This window comes from Varroa destructor, unplaced genomic scaffold, assembly GCF_002443255.2.
Source record: "Varroa destructor unplaced genomic scaffold, Vdes_3.0 BEIS01000001.1, whole genome shotgun sequence".
In the NCBI taxonomy this organism is placed as follows: domain Eukaryota; kingdom Metazoa; phylum Arthropoda; class Arachnida; order Mesostigmata; family Varroidae; genus Varroa; species Varroa destructor.
The window spans coordinates 7,148,085-7,161,741 of record NW_019211454.1 but is presented as its reverse complement, the minus strand read 5'-3'; the positions used below and the strand labels follow the sequence as shown (position 1 = coordinate 7,161,741).

Below are 13,657 nucleotides of genomic sequence, written 5' to 3'. Positions count from 1 at the left end.
ATTTGTTTGCTCCGCGTGTAGCGTCTACAAAAACTTTCAGTTCCCGACTTTTGACTCACCTATCTCGAGACATGGGCGGAGTATTTCATTCGTTGTTTGGTTAATGACGCCCCGTTCTGCCGCCTAATATTTGTGATTGCGATACTTTTTTGCAACGGGGTGGCTAAATGGTGAATGTCGGCCGAAAATGAGGCCAGACAGACCGACAGCAAGGACGCACAAAATAGAGGCCACAAGAAACGAGGACTCGGCCCCAGTGGGGCAGGTGAGAAGAAATTCTTTGCGAATTTGAGCATGTGACCCTTTATCTTATTCGTCATTGAACGGGCAATAAACAGTTTCAAACTGCCAGGAAGTACTTGCTAAAAAGCACAGCTAAGGTGACATATAGCACCTTATTAGATGCTTTTTCAGGCCGTTACGATGTAAAGTTGAAGCGATTGTCCAAATTATCCTCTCCAAAATCACCCGGCTGGAGGGCTCCACAGATATGCTTACAGCTTTGCACAGTTGCCGCTCACGTCATAATACCTCTGCTACTAGCAGAATCGCTCATTGAGAAAAAAGTGCCAGACATATCTAACACCGCGTTTTGTCACTTCAACTGCCCGTCGTCACCCAGAACAGACAGGCGGCAACAGTTCAACAGTGGAAGTGGGATGATTGGTGCAAAATTACCACTCAGCCCCGTTCTGGTTTTATAGGCATCTTACTACTATTGGCCGCCTCCAACATTCATAACACTGAGCGTTGCGCAAGCTGTTGCATCGACGGTATTTTGCAGTTTGCAAATACATACGCGCCCACACACACGTGAAGGTACATATTTCACTCACGTACATGTAACATATGGGCCTCTATGACGAAAAAGCCATGTCGACACTATATAAATAGGTCGATCCCATAAATAGGTGGGTGACGAGTTAAATTGGGTTCGTTCGCAAGTTGCAACAGCAAATATCGTAATGACTAAAACAAAATAACGCCCACCACATGCAAAAAACTATTCGTTTCTATAGTCTTAACGTGTCTTCAGTTTCCAAAAGTAACAGGGACATGGCGGAGCATTTTAAAAAATACCTGGCCAGTTTTTCGTGTACTGATTCTTCACGAATCTGGCTGCTTAGTTAGTAAGCTTGTTTCGTCGACAGAGATGATTCAGTAATATTTAAGTCGAATTTCTACATGCAACCTTTAATTATATATATATATAAATATTGCGTGAGATGCATAAAAAACAATATATATATATATATATATATATATATATATATAATTGATGCATCTCATTGTCATCCCCGCAGATACAAAATTAAGCAGTCCGTTAAACGCTGTGAGGGTACATGTCTCTATATGTGATCAGCATACAGATCTATGGATGTTCGGGGTGTATACCCAGCATAACCGTACTCAATGCAATCGCCACGGGACGTGCAAGTGATTCGTAATCAAGCTTGCCAGCAGTAATCACCTCATACCTTTATATTCCTCGACAGACTGTGCGGTGCTGCCGTCGACTTTGACTGGGACCCGCCGTAATAAATCAAAGTGTTGCCGAGTTTCACCGGGAGTGGGTTCACCCGACGACCCGATTGCCCCATGGCCCCTTGTGGTAGCGATGGTTGTGGCAGTTGGGCCGGTGGAACTGGGAAGTCGAAAGCCTGTTCTTCGTCGTTGTTCCCTGCCACGAAAATTGCTAACTAACTACCGAGTCATTGCCGACGAACATTACGAATAGTACTGACAATCTCGTCCCTGCATAGGGAGGGGTTACGTACGTAATGAAATTAAATATGCCCAATACGCTCGTTATAACGATAGACCACCGTTCGGTTGTATTATTCCAATTTCGAAATTCACTCTGCCGTACCACGCCATCCCAAAGCTCTCCCGAAGTTCCACCATCACTCCACGCTTATTCCAGTTTAAGTGCACCCCGACTCTAACACGAAACCCGACCACTAGCTATTCTTCTTTATATTTCATACTACATCCCAGATGCAGTGTCCTCCTCGTTATTCTACAACTCAGTTCGCTGGTACTGTTTAGGCTTTCCTTTTTGTCTGTGTCTAAGTGTGTGTGTGTGTAACACTAATGTGGAGTATGAGAAGAAAGACAAAGGTAACGAAGGGTATTCAAATTATATGCCTTTTGAGAACTAGATCAAGACTAGGGTGGCCATCGTTTATGGGCTCCGGCGTACCCTGCGACTGTGGGTAATTCTGTCGTGTGGGAGAAAGCCCACCTGCTACAGAAGTTCCGCTAGCGGAACTTCGGTACTGCCATTGAGAAAGCACCTGGTGAATTTGCAAGACTTAGGCCTTAAACAAAGATGACGACAGAAATCAAGAAGACACGCGAGTGTGCTAAGTGAATTGAAAAATAACATTCAATATTAGATCTTACACAAAACGTTCCAAATGACTTTGTACCTGTGTCATGTTGAATATCATCAAATTATTACTATCAAAAATATTTCTGAATCGGACCGGTAAACAACAAACAATAGCTGACGATGGAATCAGTGAATTATTAGAATTATTGGGATTATTGTCCCAGATACTCAGGCGGCGGTTTTTCGATACAGCATCTCGTTGGGAGACCGAATAGCTTTTGCTCTCAACTACATTTGCTTGTTTCTTTAGGTAGATAATGTTCCACGGCTATTTGCGGCTTCCAAGTCGACGTTGATAGTTGTATGTGTGGCGTCGGCACCACCTACTGATGTGAACCAAGAAAATTCGCAAACCCAATTCGTATGCAAAGATAAATAAGTCCGTAAACAAGAAAAATAGGGTAAGTCTAGCCTAGCTTTAACCTCCTTGGAACTGGCCAGTTCGCTAACTTGTGATGTGAACAGTTTGATGTTTGGTGGTTTGGAACGCTTATGTCGCTTTGCCCTTGGGCTATGAATTCCGATTAATACTCAAATCCGGGTTAAACGGCTGCTACCGCTGCCTCCAGAAACCAGGTAGAAACGCGATTATGGTCCACAGTTATCTGGTATTTATCACATGGGCTACGGTTGAACCACCGGGCAAGGTAAATGTGCAACGATTAGTCAAGGGTGCCGCCCAGCAACGCCAGTCGCTTGCTTCTTCCCTCCAGGACCGAAATTTAGCTTACCTCTTGACAAAATACCAGTAACTGGTAACATAAAAAGCTGGAGGTGTCGGATGCCGGATGCACCTTTGAGTCGCATTTTTCTACATACACATACCCACACCCGTTATTTCTGTCCCTAAAACCCACGAGCCTATAGTACCATATGTATATGAATACAGTGGTATGAAGTAACCAAATAATACATATGCAATAGTTTCGGACTTTGACTCTATCGCGGTGGCTAGTTTGATGCTAGTCTTCCCATTGTTGACACTGATTCAGTCACAGACCATTGGTAGTGTGCTTGGCACTAGATGCTGGCCTCGGAAAGATTTTATTTGCTGTGCTAGTATTCAATCGACGCACGAACCCGAACCACGACAAAGAGCTCCACAATGAAGGCAGAGAGCGTTCACCTTCGATCAGTATCTTTCTACCGCTGTTTTTCTCTTTGTTTTTTTATCACTACACGAAATACTGCCGTGCTCATTTAGGTGTCGTCCATTTTCTGCCCCACAAGCATATACGCAGTGTTATTTGTGCTTACGAAACATGGTGCAAGTTATTATGAGCCACCCAATGTGCCTAGCCCTTGGGTTCCTCACCAGTTAAATGTAATGATTAAGCGTGCGTTGCTTACAGCTGTAGCCACAGCGGGTTTAACAGCAGACGCTGAAGCAGTCTTAGTTGTCAGAGCGGTACGCATGGCTGTAGCGCACGACTCGACTTGAATCTTATAGCTGGGCTACGACGCTTTAGCTGTCCTCTCTGTGCGCACCTCCTCTGTTGGTTCCTGTTGCTGTTCCCGCGGCCATTTGTGCTTATTAAAAACTTGATATCGTGTCTTCATTGCTCATCTTCATTACTGAGTCTTATTGCTGGCTGGGTTTTAAGCAAGACCAGCTCCGCTGCCCGCCGGCCAGTGTCTACGCCACGAGTTGCTAGCGACCGTCCAGAGTAGCTCGTAAAGCGGTCGAAACCACAGCCAGCACGCTCATTGCCTTCGTCGTCGCTTTGAACACGGCGAGTATGATGAGGAACATGAGGGTGTCGTAACCCGCAGCGAAGAAGACTGAACAGACTATAAGCAGCAGCAAAGACAGGATCATAAGTGGGAGCTACAGAGATAAAAAAAAAAAAACGAAATAGAGAGAAACAGAGAACGATTGAAGAACGTGAAGCAGAAACGATGCAAAAAGCCACGAGAAGCCTGCGGCCTTTTCCAAAGAGGCAGCATCAACGGTCGACAACGGTCTCTAGTGTATATGCGCGTATAATTTAATATTATGCATGTGTGTTAGTGCAGACCCGTACGTTTGCTAGCTGCTTTTACTCGTTCTTCTTCTACCGACGCTTCCTGGCTCCATCCTGTTCTCCTCCCCGAGCCAACAACAGCATCAGCACTAGCACCAGCCACACGATTCTCTACACTTGGCTTCCCCATCCCTGATCCTGTACTGCCAGCTTTTCCTGCGATCTCCCTCTATGATCGGCCCTACCCTCTATCGTCCTTCAGTAAGCTACAACTACGCATGAGTGACCTTAAGAGGCCAGACCAACAGACGCGGGAAGACGGAACGCCGGGCGTTCCGGGTACTCGAGGAAGAGGGGGCGAAGGAAAAGAAAACACTTCGGACACCGCTACAATATTACCAACCGCTTGCCAGCAGCATTGACTTACTGGCTTTGGCCATTGTGTGATTATGCAGAGGCCAAACAGATAAACTTGCAATAAAGCGGGAAAGCAATGGTAGACAGTAGAGACTGAAGGTTTTAGTGGTGCCTTGTTGATATTGTTGACGACATTAAAACAGAACAAAAAATTCAAACGATCTAGATCGAACGGACCAATAAAAATCTCTGCGTCGCTGTGTCTCTGCTAGTGAGAGGCGACATAGCATGCTGTCTCATGCCTTGTTTCGGCAAGCTTGTATTGTTCATATTAGAGTATATCGGGTGCGCTTTGTAAACTGGATAAAAAGGTGAACTAAAAGACCCCAGCTTCCTTGTAACAATTGCAAAAAGCTCGGCGCTGGAATAATCAAGTAAGGGGTCAACCATAAAGTTTTTGTCATTACCACTAGTTTTGCGCTGAATTTTGTGCACGCGATAAGGCGGATGCACGCGCTTGCTTGATGCACGTCTATTTTTGTTGTGACTGATTGATTGCGAGTATGGATGACCGGGTAGCCTGGCGCGTTGGTGAGTTTCATGGAGTTAAAATGGCCTGACAAGGATATCTTACAGTTAATGGAGCGAAGTACGGATGTTTGCCAAACGCCACCCATTGGACTTCATATTTATAATACTTTTTACTTCCGATGTCTGTCAGAGGAACTCCATACACATAAACACATAGGCATATTACACCGAAAGATTCGTACACTAGCGCAGTTCTGGCTGTCGGCCCTACAGATATACTTTGCTGTAATACTGGGTCTGCTTTTCGACATTATCTATCTCTCTCTCGTTCTGTCGTAACTGCCGCTTTAACGTGCGTGCATCGCTTTCTACTAGAAGGGCGCAGAGCATCATATCGTATCGCTTCGAGCACCTCAGGTCAGCGTTCGTTCGCCCGCACTGATCGATCGCCACGGGCGACCTTTCCCGCCGCCATATGCCGGCATAGGTACCTTTAAAAGCTGCACCGAGTCATCTCTCCTGCTTCTATCCTTATTGACGTCTCTGTGTGGCTTATTATGTATGCGTATGTCTGTTTGTATTGGTAGGGATAGTGCTAAAACAGCTGCCAGCTACTGCAGTCGACAACTGCCTGTAGACGGCTTAAACGATTCGAAACAACAGCAAGGACGATCAGCAAATAAATTGCATTGAAAAGCTGCGCTGGTTACCTTCGTTGTACTGGTCGCATAAGCGCCACTTGAAAAAGATAAAGACCGAAGTTTTTCCCAGTCGACAGCATCTAATGGCGATACGCAGTTTAGATCCAAACTCAACGGCAAGAAAAATCCTCTTCAAATACAAAGCCTCTTGCGTTTTTTGGTGTACCTACATTCTATTTAGTTATATGTGTCCGCATATGTACCAGAATCGTGTTATGTGTAAGGTGCCAGTGGCCTGGTGGCTGCCTTAGGAAAGATATAAGAACAACTAAAGTGGCCCACAAATTGCGTGGGCAAAGAGTTGCTGTCCGCGACCCGGATCGAACTTTTTTTCACGACGTTTGCATTCAATGGGCCTCTATTTTGTGGAAAAGAGCAGCCAACCATTAGCTGGAGAAATTGTGGCTGAATCCAAAGCGAAGTGGGTCAAAGACCCAGTGTAATACCGAGAGAGTTCACTTTGTGATTAATCACACCAGTTAACTTGATTGCATTTACAGCCAGGCAAAGCAAGACACTGTCGGCAATGGCCTGGCTTCGTTGGCTACTTAACAATGTCGGAGTCAGGCTCAAGCCTCCATTTGCAGTTAGCGTATGGTAGTAACCGTAGCTTCTGTCCTTCACAAGGCCATCCTCGTTCCTATAAGTAATAAGTAACAAAGCTTTTGTGCGACGACGAGGCCTAGCCTGGCTAACAACAAGCAACTTTCGCCGGGAATTCCGGTGAGATGCTAATAAGAACAATGGAATAGAAGGAATAAGTTTTCTTTAACCGGTTCTGTTAAGAGGTGCTGGAGATAATTTGTGCTCGAAAAATAAAAGCCGCACCGGCCGCCATAACAGCAACAATAGCTTTAGTAGAAATTCAGCGATACTAGCAAAAGCCATTGAGAAATATACGAAATAATCACAGCAAGTAGTGCGGAGCAATCAAAGCATTTGTTAAAGCCGATATTGTCTCAGCTAACTTGTGTTTTGGCTTCACCTGAAGACATTTTGGGCAGACGAGTGACTAAGCGTCCAAACGACGGATCGACCACACATCCCACTACTCTGCCGCATAGAGCAATCACTCTATACACAAAGCCTTTCGATACGCACCAGCCATCGCGGTGGTTCGCTGGTCGTAATGGCATTGAAACAGGAAAAGCGTCTGAGCAAGCAGGCACGAGTCTGCTATGGCAGTCCCCAAAGAAAGGCAGGCGGCGGGTGGCAAGTACAAATGAATACCAGATTAATATCCATTAAGGCAGCACCCATATATCCCTATATCCCCTAATGATTCTTAGCTATACTCGATGCAAAGACACCACTCTCAATTATGCATGTGGGTCGTTTGTTGGTTGCGAATCGCTGTATCTCCTTCCAAAGGAGTACCGCCAGCGGGAAGTAAAAAAAAAAGCAGGCTAACCCAACACCAGAAAGCTGTAGCCTCAACCAGGCCGCTTGTTGGTAGGTGCACATAGAGGCCAGAGGCAACTTCCCCGTTTAACATCCCATTCGTTCTCTGAAACCAAGTGCCGCGCGGAAGCCTCTGGGCTCTGAATTACACCTAGCTTTCAAATCCTCTATTCTCAGTGGTAGAGAATTTCTGCGCTGCACCTTTTCACTAACTTAAAGGCGCATTCCATAGTTTAAGTACTACCGGAATCATAGTGGGAAGGTAAAACCCGAAAAAAAATCAACCAAACAACCGGGATACCCCATGAAAAAAACGAGCAAGTTTGCAGAATTATACGCATTCATGCGCTGGACGCCTAGCTATATATAAAACTAAGCTAGATAGGTATCGCAGATAGCTAGAAAAAGGTTGAGGGGTATCGGGGAAGAGCCATAGAAGTGATGACTGTCTCCACCATTCCTGCTACTTCTCCCGCTGTCACTGTCACTATCTCTACTGTCAGAGGACGGAACCATGTGCTTAGCATAAAGCAAATTCGATTTACCTCTATGCCCATCCCCTATTCCGTCACATGGTCGTTGTGTTCTGTAGTGGAAAAACGTTATCACAGAGCACAGCATTACAGTCCGATTCAGCTCGTCGAGGCCCACGAACTCCACAGAGCTGTAGTAGTTCAGGAGTAAAGCAGTGCTTTTGCTACTTGTTGAAATGCTAGTAGAACGCGCGACAGGTAAAACTCTTCTCTTTCCTTTAAACTGTGGACTTCTGTCTGTATCGAAATCTTTATAGGGTCGAGATGGACAGAAAAATGAAAAAAGTTAAAATCCAAGCCTGACTTGATTTTGTACAGACTCATTGGCCCTACTGCTATAACAGTCACATGGTCGTCACTGTCGCCGTTGTAGTTCTTCTCTTAGAGAAGGACTCTGCCTTCGGCAGCTACGCCTCGGATGCTTTTGCTTATGTTTTTTTTCTTTTACGTGGTCTTTTCCTCGTGAAAACCATTAAGTTTGGTAACCGTCTGTTAAAACCTAATTATGCTTCTTGCCGGGACCTTTTCGAGCGGAGGTTGTACTGGTTCGATGTTGCAGAGTAGAGGTCACGGCCAGGAGGTGCCGAGAAAAGCGGCAGACCTTTTTGCCCTCGCCTTTAGTCTCTTTGTACTGTTTGTGATTTTACATCCAGCGCTAACAGCGTAGCTCAATGGAGGGGCAAAAAGACCCAAAAGAGGGGCGAAGACAAAAGTGCGTGAGTGGCTAAATGGTAGCCATTTATATCCATAAAAAGCCAGCGGAAGAGGGTATAAACGAAAGGGATAAGAAAATAAGCGGACATTCAACGTTTAAGGCGATCATTACCCGAGTATGTTTGACGAACATGACAACCTTCCAGTAATGTGCAACGATCTGATAAACTGAGAGAAACAATAAGGACAACTTTTATCTGATATACTGCCACAGTGTCGTTTGACAGGTATTGCCATCACTATGTGGCTTCGATATAGCCGAGTTAAGCCTTTTAAAGCCTTTTCACTAGATATAATATAGGATTGATTTTTGGCTGTTATCACTAGACATAAGTGCTGGTATAGAAAAGAAAACGAGTGGATGAATCATTTGTACCTTTCACAAGGCCTATTAGGTATATCTATATTAAAAACGGGTAAATATATATTTGCGTCCTTTTCTCCCAAATCCTTTCCCTGGTCTTCTCTAAGTTATAAACAGGTCTCAACTGTATATATCAAGGCATTGGTCCGCTTTAAAGCTCAACTGATCGAGAAGAAGCTTATATTAATGATGATCTTCATTTGGGTGTCAGAATAATAAACTTAGTCTAAGTGCAAAAGATTCTTAGATACTAGCCATGGTGGTGGTTTGAGGTGCAGAGATTGCAGCAGCTTCGATATGACCATGGAGGTTTAAACGATTCCATTTTCTTATATCCGATTTAAATACAGCCTCTAAAACGACTAAGAGCTGCATGAACGTACGCACACGAATAAACTTCTAATTTCTCCATTGCTACAGAACAACCTCAATGTGTTCGCCGCTAGGCATGTGGTAATCTGTTATTTCTAGGACTCCGAATGGGACATACAACAATGTACACTCATTTTAGATCTCTCTTGATGCAATAAGACGACGCCATTTGTACAGGTAGTATACTAATGTATGCAGAGCACATGCTGTAGTCAGCTTCTTAAAAAATTCCTCTTCGTCCCGCCCGATCTTGACGATTTCGACCTGTCCACTTATTAAGGACTTGTCCATCATTTCTTTTCAGATCTTCAGATGGCGGCCGCGGTATAGTATTCGTCGCTTATTGTATTCCGTTTATATCCGTAAATTGCATTATTCTAGAGGCTTTTTAACTAAGCACACCCTACTCAGCAACATAATATTGCCCCGTTTAAATGCGTTTTTCCGAACCCCTCAATCACCTCTTCACACTTATTTTAACCATCAGCCCCAATCCGAGCAAAGCGCCACCCTAGTGCATCTATCATTACAATAAACGTACACACCAAAGCTAAAAAGATGACGATCAATTACGTCCCACTACTCGGCTTTGCCAGACTCCCAACTGTCCTCCGCCAAACTTTATCTGCTGCAGCCTCGCAGTTAGGGGCGCTAGTAGTGACTATGGCAGCATGAGCCTTTCTAACCGGAGTATTCGATATCGCTAGTAAACAACTATTAAAGTCGAACCTTACCACAAATTGCCAAAAATAAGCGTATGGCCAAGCGTATTACTCGTCCGTTTCTCCTTCTGTTGAATCACAAATGTTTGCCTACCGGTTTCTTGTAGCCTGGTAGACCGTACGGAACTCTTATTGTAACTAATATCAACAGTACGTTTACAGGTAGTAAGATAATTGCATCCTGAACTGTATGTTACTATGAGTAGCATTTAGATTCGTGCCATCATGGACAAACCTAATCCTGGCCCTAGGCCGGTTGGAGCAAGTTCGTGAACGCCGTCTCTAGGTCCTGACAAACCCCGCTAAGAAGGAGATGCATGTAGATTGCGAAAGGCGTACAAATTTGAATTCGGCTATAGTGAGGCTTTGAGAAAAGAGGTAATGGGCATGAAATATTCTGTGAAAGAACATAGAAAATATATTCATGGGTGTATGCTCATTTGGCAGCATGCTTATTTCATAATCCATATTTACATAGTGCATTTTGAAAATAGGGACTGGAGAAAGTTGCATTAATGCAAAGCAATCGGTGAAGTACGCCGCCGTTGATCACACAGTGCCAGTGAAGTCTCTTCTACCGCACATAACCAAAACCTGCCTGACTAGTATCTTGCGTTGAAAGCAGGGGGTTTTCAAAGAAACCACGATTATAGGAAACGGTATGTACATAAAATGTACATAGTTAACAACGTGGATACAGCAGCAGAGCAAATAAATCGGATGAAGTGGGACTAAATTTAATCGGAAAACAAAAAGGTAAGCAGTAATCCGTTCTATGATTCCTCCTGCCACTTTTCTAAATTCCACGCTTGCATAAGTCCTACAATCTTCGTTCCCTCTTGCTCTCGTCCGGTTTCGCTGTCAGCACAAGTACTGCTTATTTTCGACCTTGCCCTATTTTCCGGATACTACTTCCTTGGCACACCTCGTGTGCCAGCCAGCGTCTTCGAACGCCAACATCTCCACGCTAAATCAAACTGGTTCCCTTATTGAACAGATTCGATTGCTAGAGATGTGGGCAGAAGGCTATGCTGGTGCTACTTGGATGTCTAGGCATGACGATTAGAACGGCGTCGGCGTGTACTGTCTCGAGATTCCTTCTTCGCGAAGTCCACGCGTTTAGAAACGTTTAGAAGTGATTTGAAAGTAGAATACCTCTTTAAAGGAGGAAAGAAAGGAAAAGCTAAAACTTGTAACAATTTTCGAGACGCCAAAATGCTGTTACAGACCTCGAAAAGATGTTTCTGCCATATTCAAGTATCTCATGCGATGCGTGCATTTTTTTAGCATATACATACGTTTCCTCTCTTTTTCCCTTTGGCACACGTTTGTCAGCACCGGCCTTTTTGTGGCGAAACAGTGGTTCCGTGAAGATATACGTGGTGTTACAAAGGCGCATAAACATTTCATTTTTGTAGACCCGCCTGCCAGCGAGCTGTCTGCGGATGTAATTTCTATGTAAAGGAACGTGAATGACGAACCGTTCTGTTGTTGCGAGCGCTTAGGGAACAGAGTATCTCTTTCATTGATACGCACGCGTTTGGATGATGACGCAGTATTGATGGGCAGTAGCGTCGATCGCAGCCGATGCTGCTGTCTCAAGCTTAATTATTATCAACGGTGACGGTCCGCTGTTCAGCTTTCGCACTAGCATTATAGCGTTTTGGATGTTACTTGATTGACCCGCTAGCTAGCTGGAAGAACGAATACAGTAGCCTGTTTGCTCGACGAGGCTTCTGCTCCGTATTCCCCGTTTTTCGTCCCCCCAAGCTTTTTCAACGAGAACGGCAAACATAGAATTTTTTGAGGCACTAGTAGTAATAGGCTTTGAGTTCATCGCAGTTTGAAAGAAGTAGACGACTAGAAACGGAGCCTCGGTCGGTGACGAAATGATAAAAGCGGCGGTGGAAACGTTCAATTAGGATGATGGCAAAGGCTCCAAAGGAAGTTCAAGAGTTGGCACGTTCCGGTAACCAGCTAGCCAGCTACTGGGGGAAGATGCTTATAGAATCAAAAAAGTCAAAGCCACGTCCAGGGACATGCCCATATGTGGTACAGGTAGTGGAAGATCTACCAGGCGCGTCGGTGGCGCGGCTAGTGGGGACCAGACTAACTATAAACGCCGAGCTGGATCACAGTTCGAAGAACGACCTTTACATATCACCTACTAGAATTATACCGGCGGCCACTTTAAGGGCACTGTAAGTCTCTGTGTGTGTAAGTGACTGCCGGCTATTGCTACCCCTGCGTATAAAAACAGAAGGGCCCAACTTTAAATCAAAAGCAGGCCCATGAAACCAAAGGAAAGACTCCTTTATCAGTTACGAACAAGGCTAGGAGAAAAGCTCAGAAAAATTTTATAGGGACGCCACGAATCACAGGGGATCGTAGAGTCTTTGGCTACATTACGAAGCAAAAGAAAAAAAGCCCATCATTACTATCAAAAAGGGCAAGGCACTAAGTATATAGTATATGGAAAATACGAACTCCTATTTGTCCGGTGACAACGCCACTCATTACTGCAGGTTCCAAACGATTGGACGCTGGTTTGTGCACGCCGTTCTTCTATAGAAGTTTAGGGTTCTAATGTGCATGTATTTAAGGCTCACATTTAAGTCGTGCTTTTCCCCTACGTAACGGGTTTGGACGTAATCAGAGACCTGCCACGATGTAAGTTTCGAGCCTCGATTTAATAACATCAGGCGTAGCATATAGTATTGAATGTTCTCTCTTATCTAGCCTCGTTCGAACGAGGACACAATGGAGCCAAGAATGAGCATTATAATATGAACGATTGAGTTTCATTAGGCACGTCATTATATTGGTGTGTACGAGTGTGGGGCGGTGAATTGGTCCTTGAAATGCTCTACAAGTTGTCCTTACGTGGCCGGATTTCGACTAACTTCTTTTTTTTTAGTAGATGTATTCACTTGAATATATTTGCTGCTGCTTATAGAGCTAGAGAGCTATCCTGTTAATATAAAAATGTATGCCCAAACAGCACCGTTCTGCTATGCAGTGAATGGTCTCTCAAGATAAGTCAAATCAAATATATTATCTAACCAGTATATTTCTTTTACAGTTACTTACTCTTCCACACCTTTCATGCTACGAGTTGCGCTCTTCTATAAGCTGTTCTCGAAAAGCCAGTACTCTTAGCTATATTACACTCTAAGTAACTCCGTTTTAAAATAAATTATTAATATTATTATACAAAGTGTTCATTTTTCTTTCCGTATTCTTCCCCATCTGGTGCTATATAAGGCATGGTAAGATCGGGTTTTGCCAAGTCGCGATCATGCAATGAACGAAAAGATTTCAGGAGATATATAATGGTGGCTTCATAATATTTTTGCCTTTTTTTTTTCTCGCGGGACAATAAAAGCTAATCTAGACGCTGCCACTATGAGGAAGTGTAACCTCCTCATTGCTCAGCCCAAGATCCCCAAGAGGTTAGTATATGCGCTACCACCCGCAGACGTGGTTCTTCTGACGTAGGCTCGGAGAACTCTCCGGACAACAGCTCAGGCCCTTCTGCCCATTTATAATGCTATCTTCGTACCTCCTGTAAACGCGAAGCGAATGGGCCTAGCAGGCTTTTGC

General features: G+C 44.4%; 1 protein-coding gene and 1 long non-coding RNA gene across 11 annotated transcripts in view; one reads left to right on the top strand and one right to left on the bottom strand.

Moving 5' to 3' along the window:
- The window catches only part of LOC147758190 (uncharacterized), a 63,291-nt gene extending 50,059 nt beyond the window's left edge, over positions 1 to 13,232 (top strand). Inside the window, exon 5 of the long non-coding RNA XR_015317585.1 lies at positions 10,217 to 13,232. This is a non-coding gene — a long non-coding RNA (uncharacterized LOC147758190). The remainder of the gene's footprint in view (positions 1 to 10,216) is intronic.
- The window catches only part of LOC111255482 (band 7 protein AGAP004871-like), a 376,186-nt gene that overhangs the window by 214,189 nt on the left and 148,340 nt on the right, over positions 1 to 13,657 (bottom strand). The window lies entirely within an intron of this gene.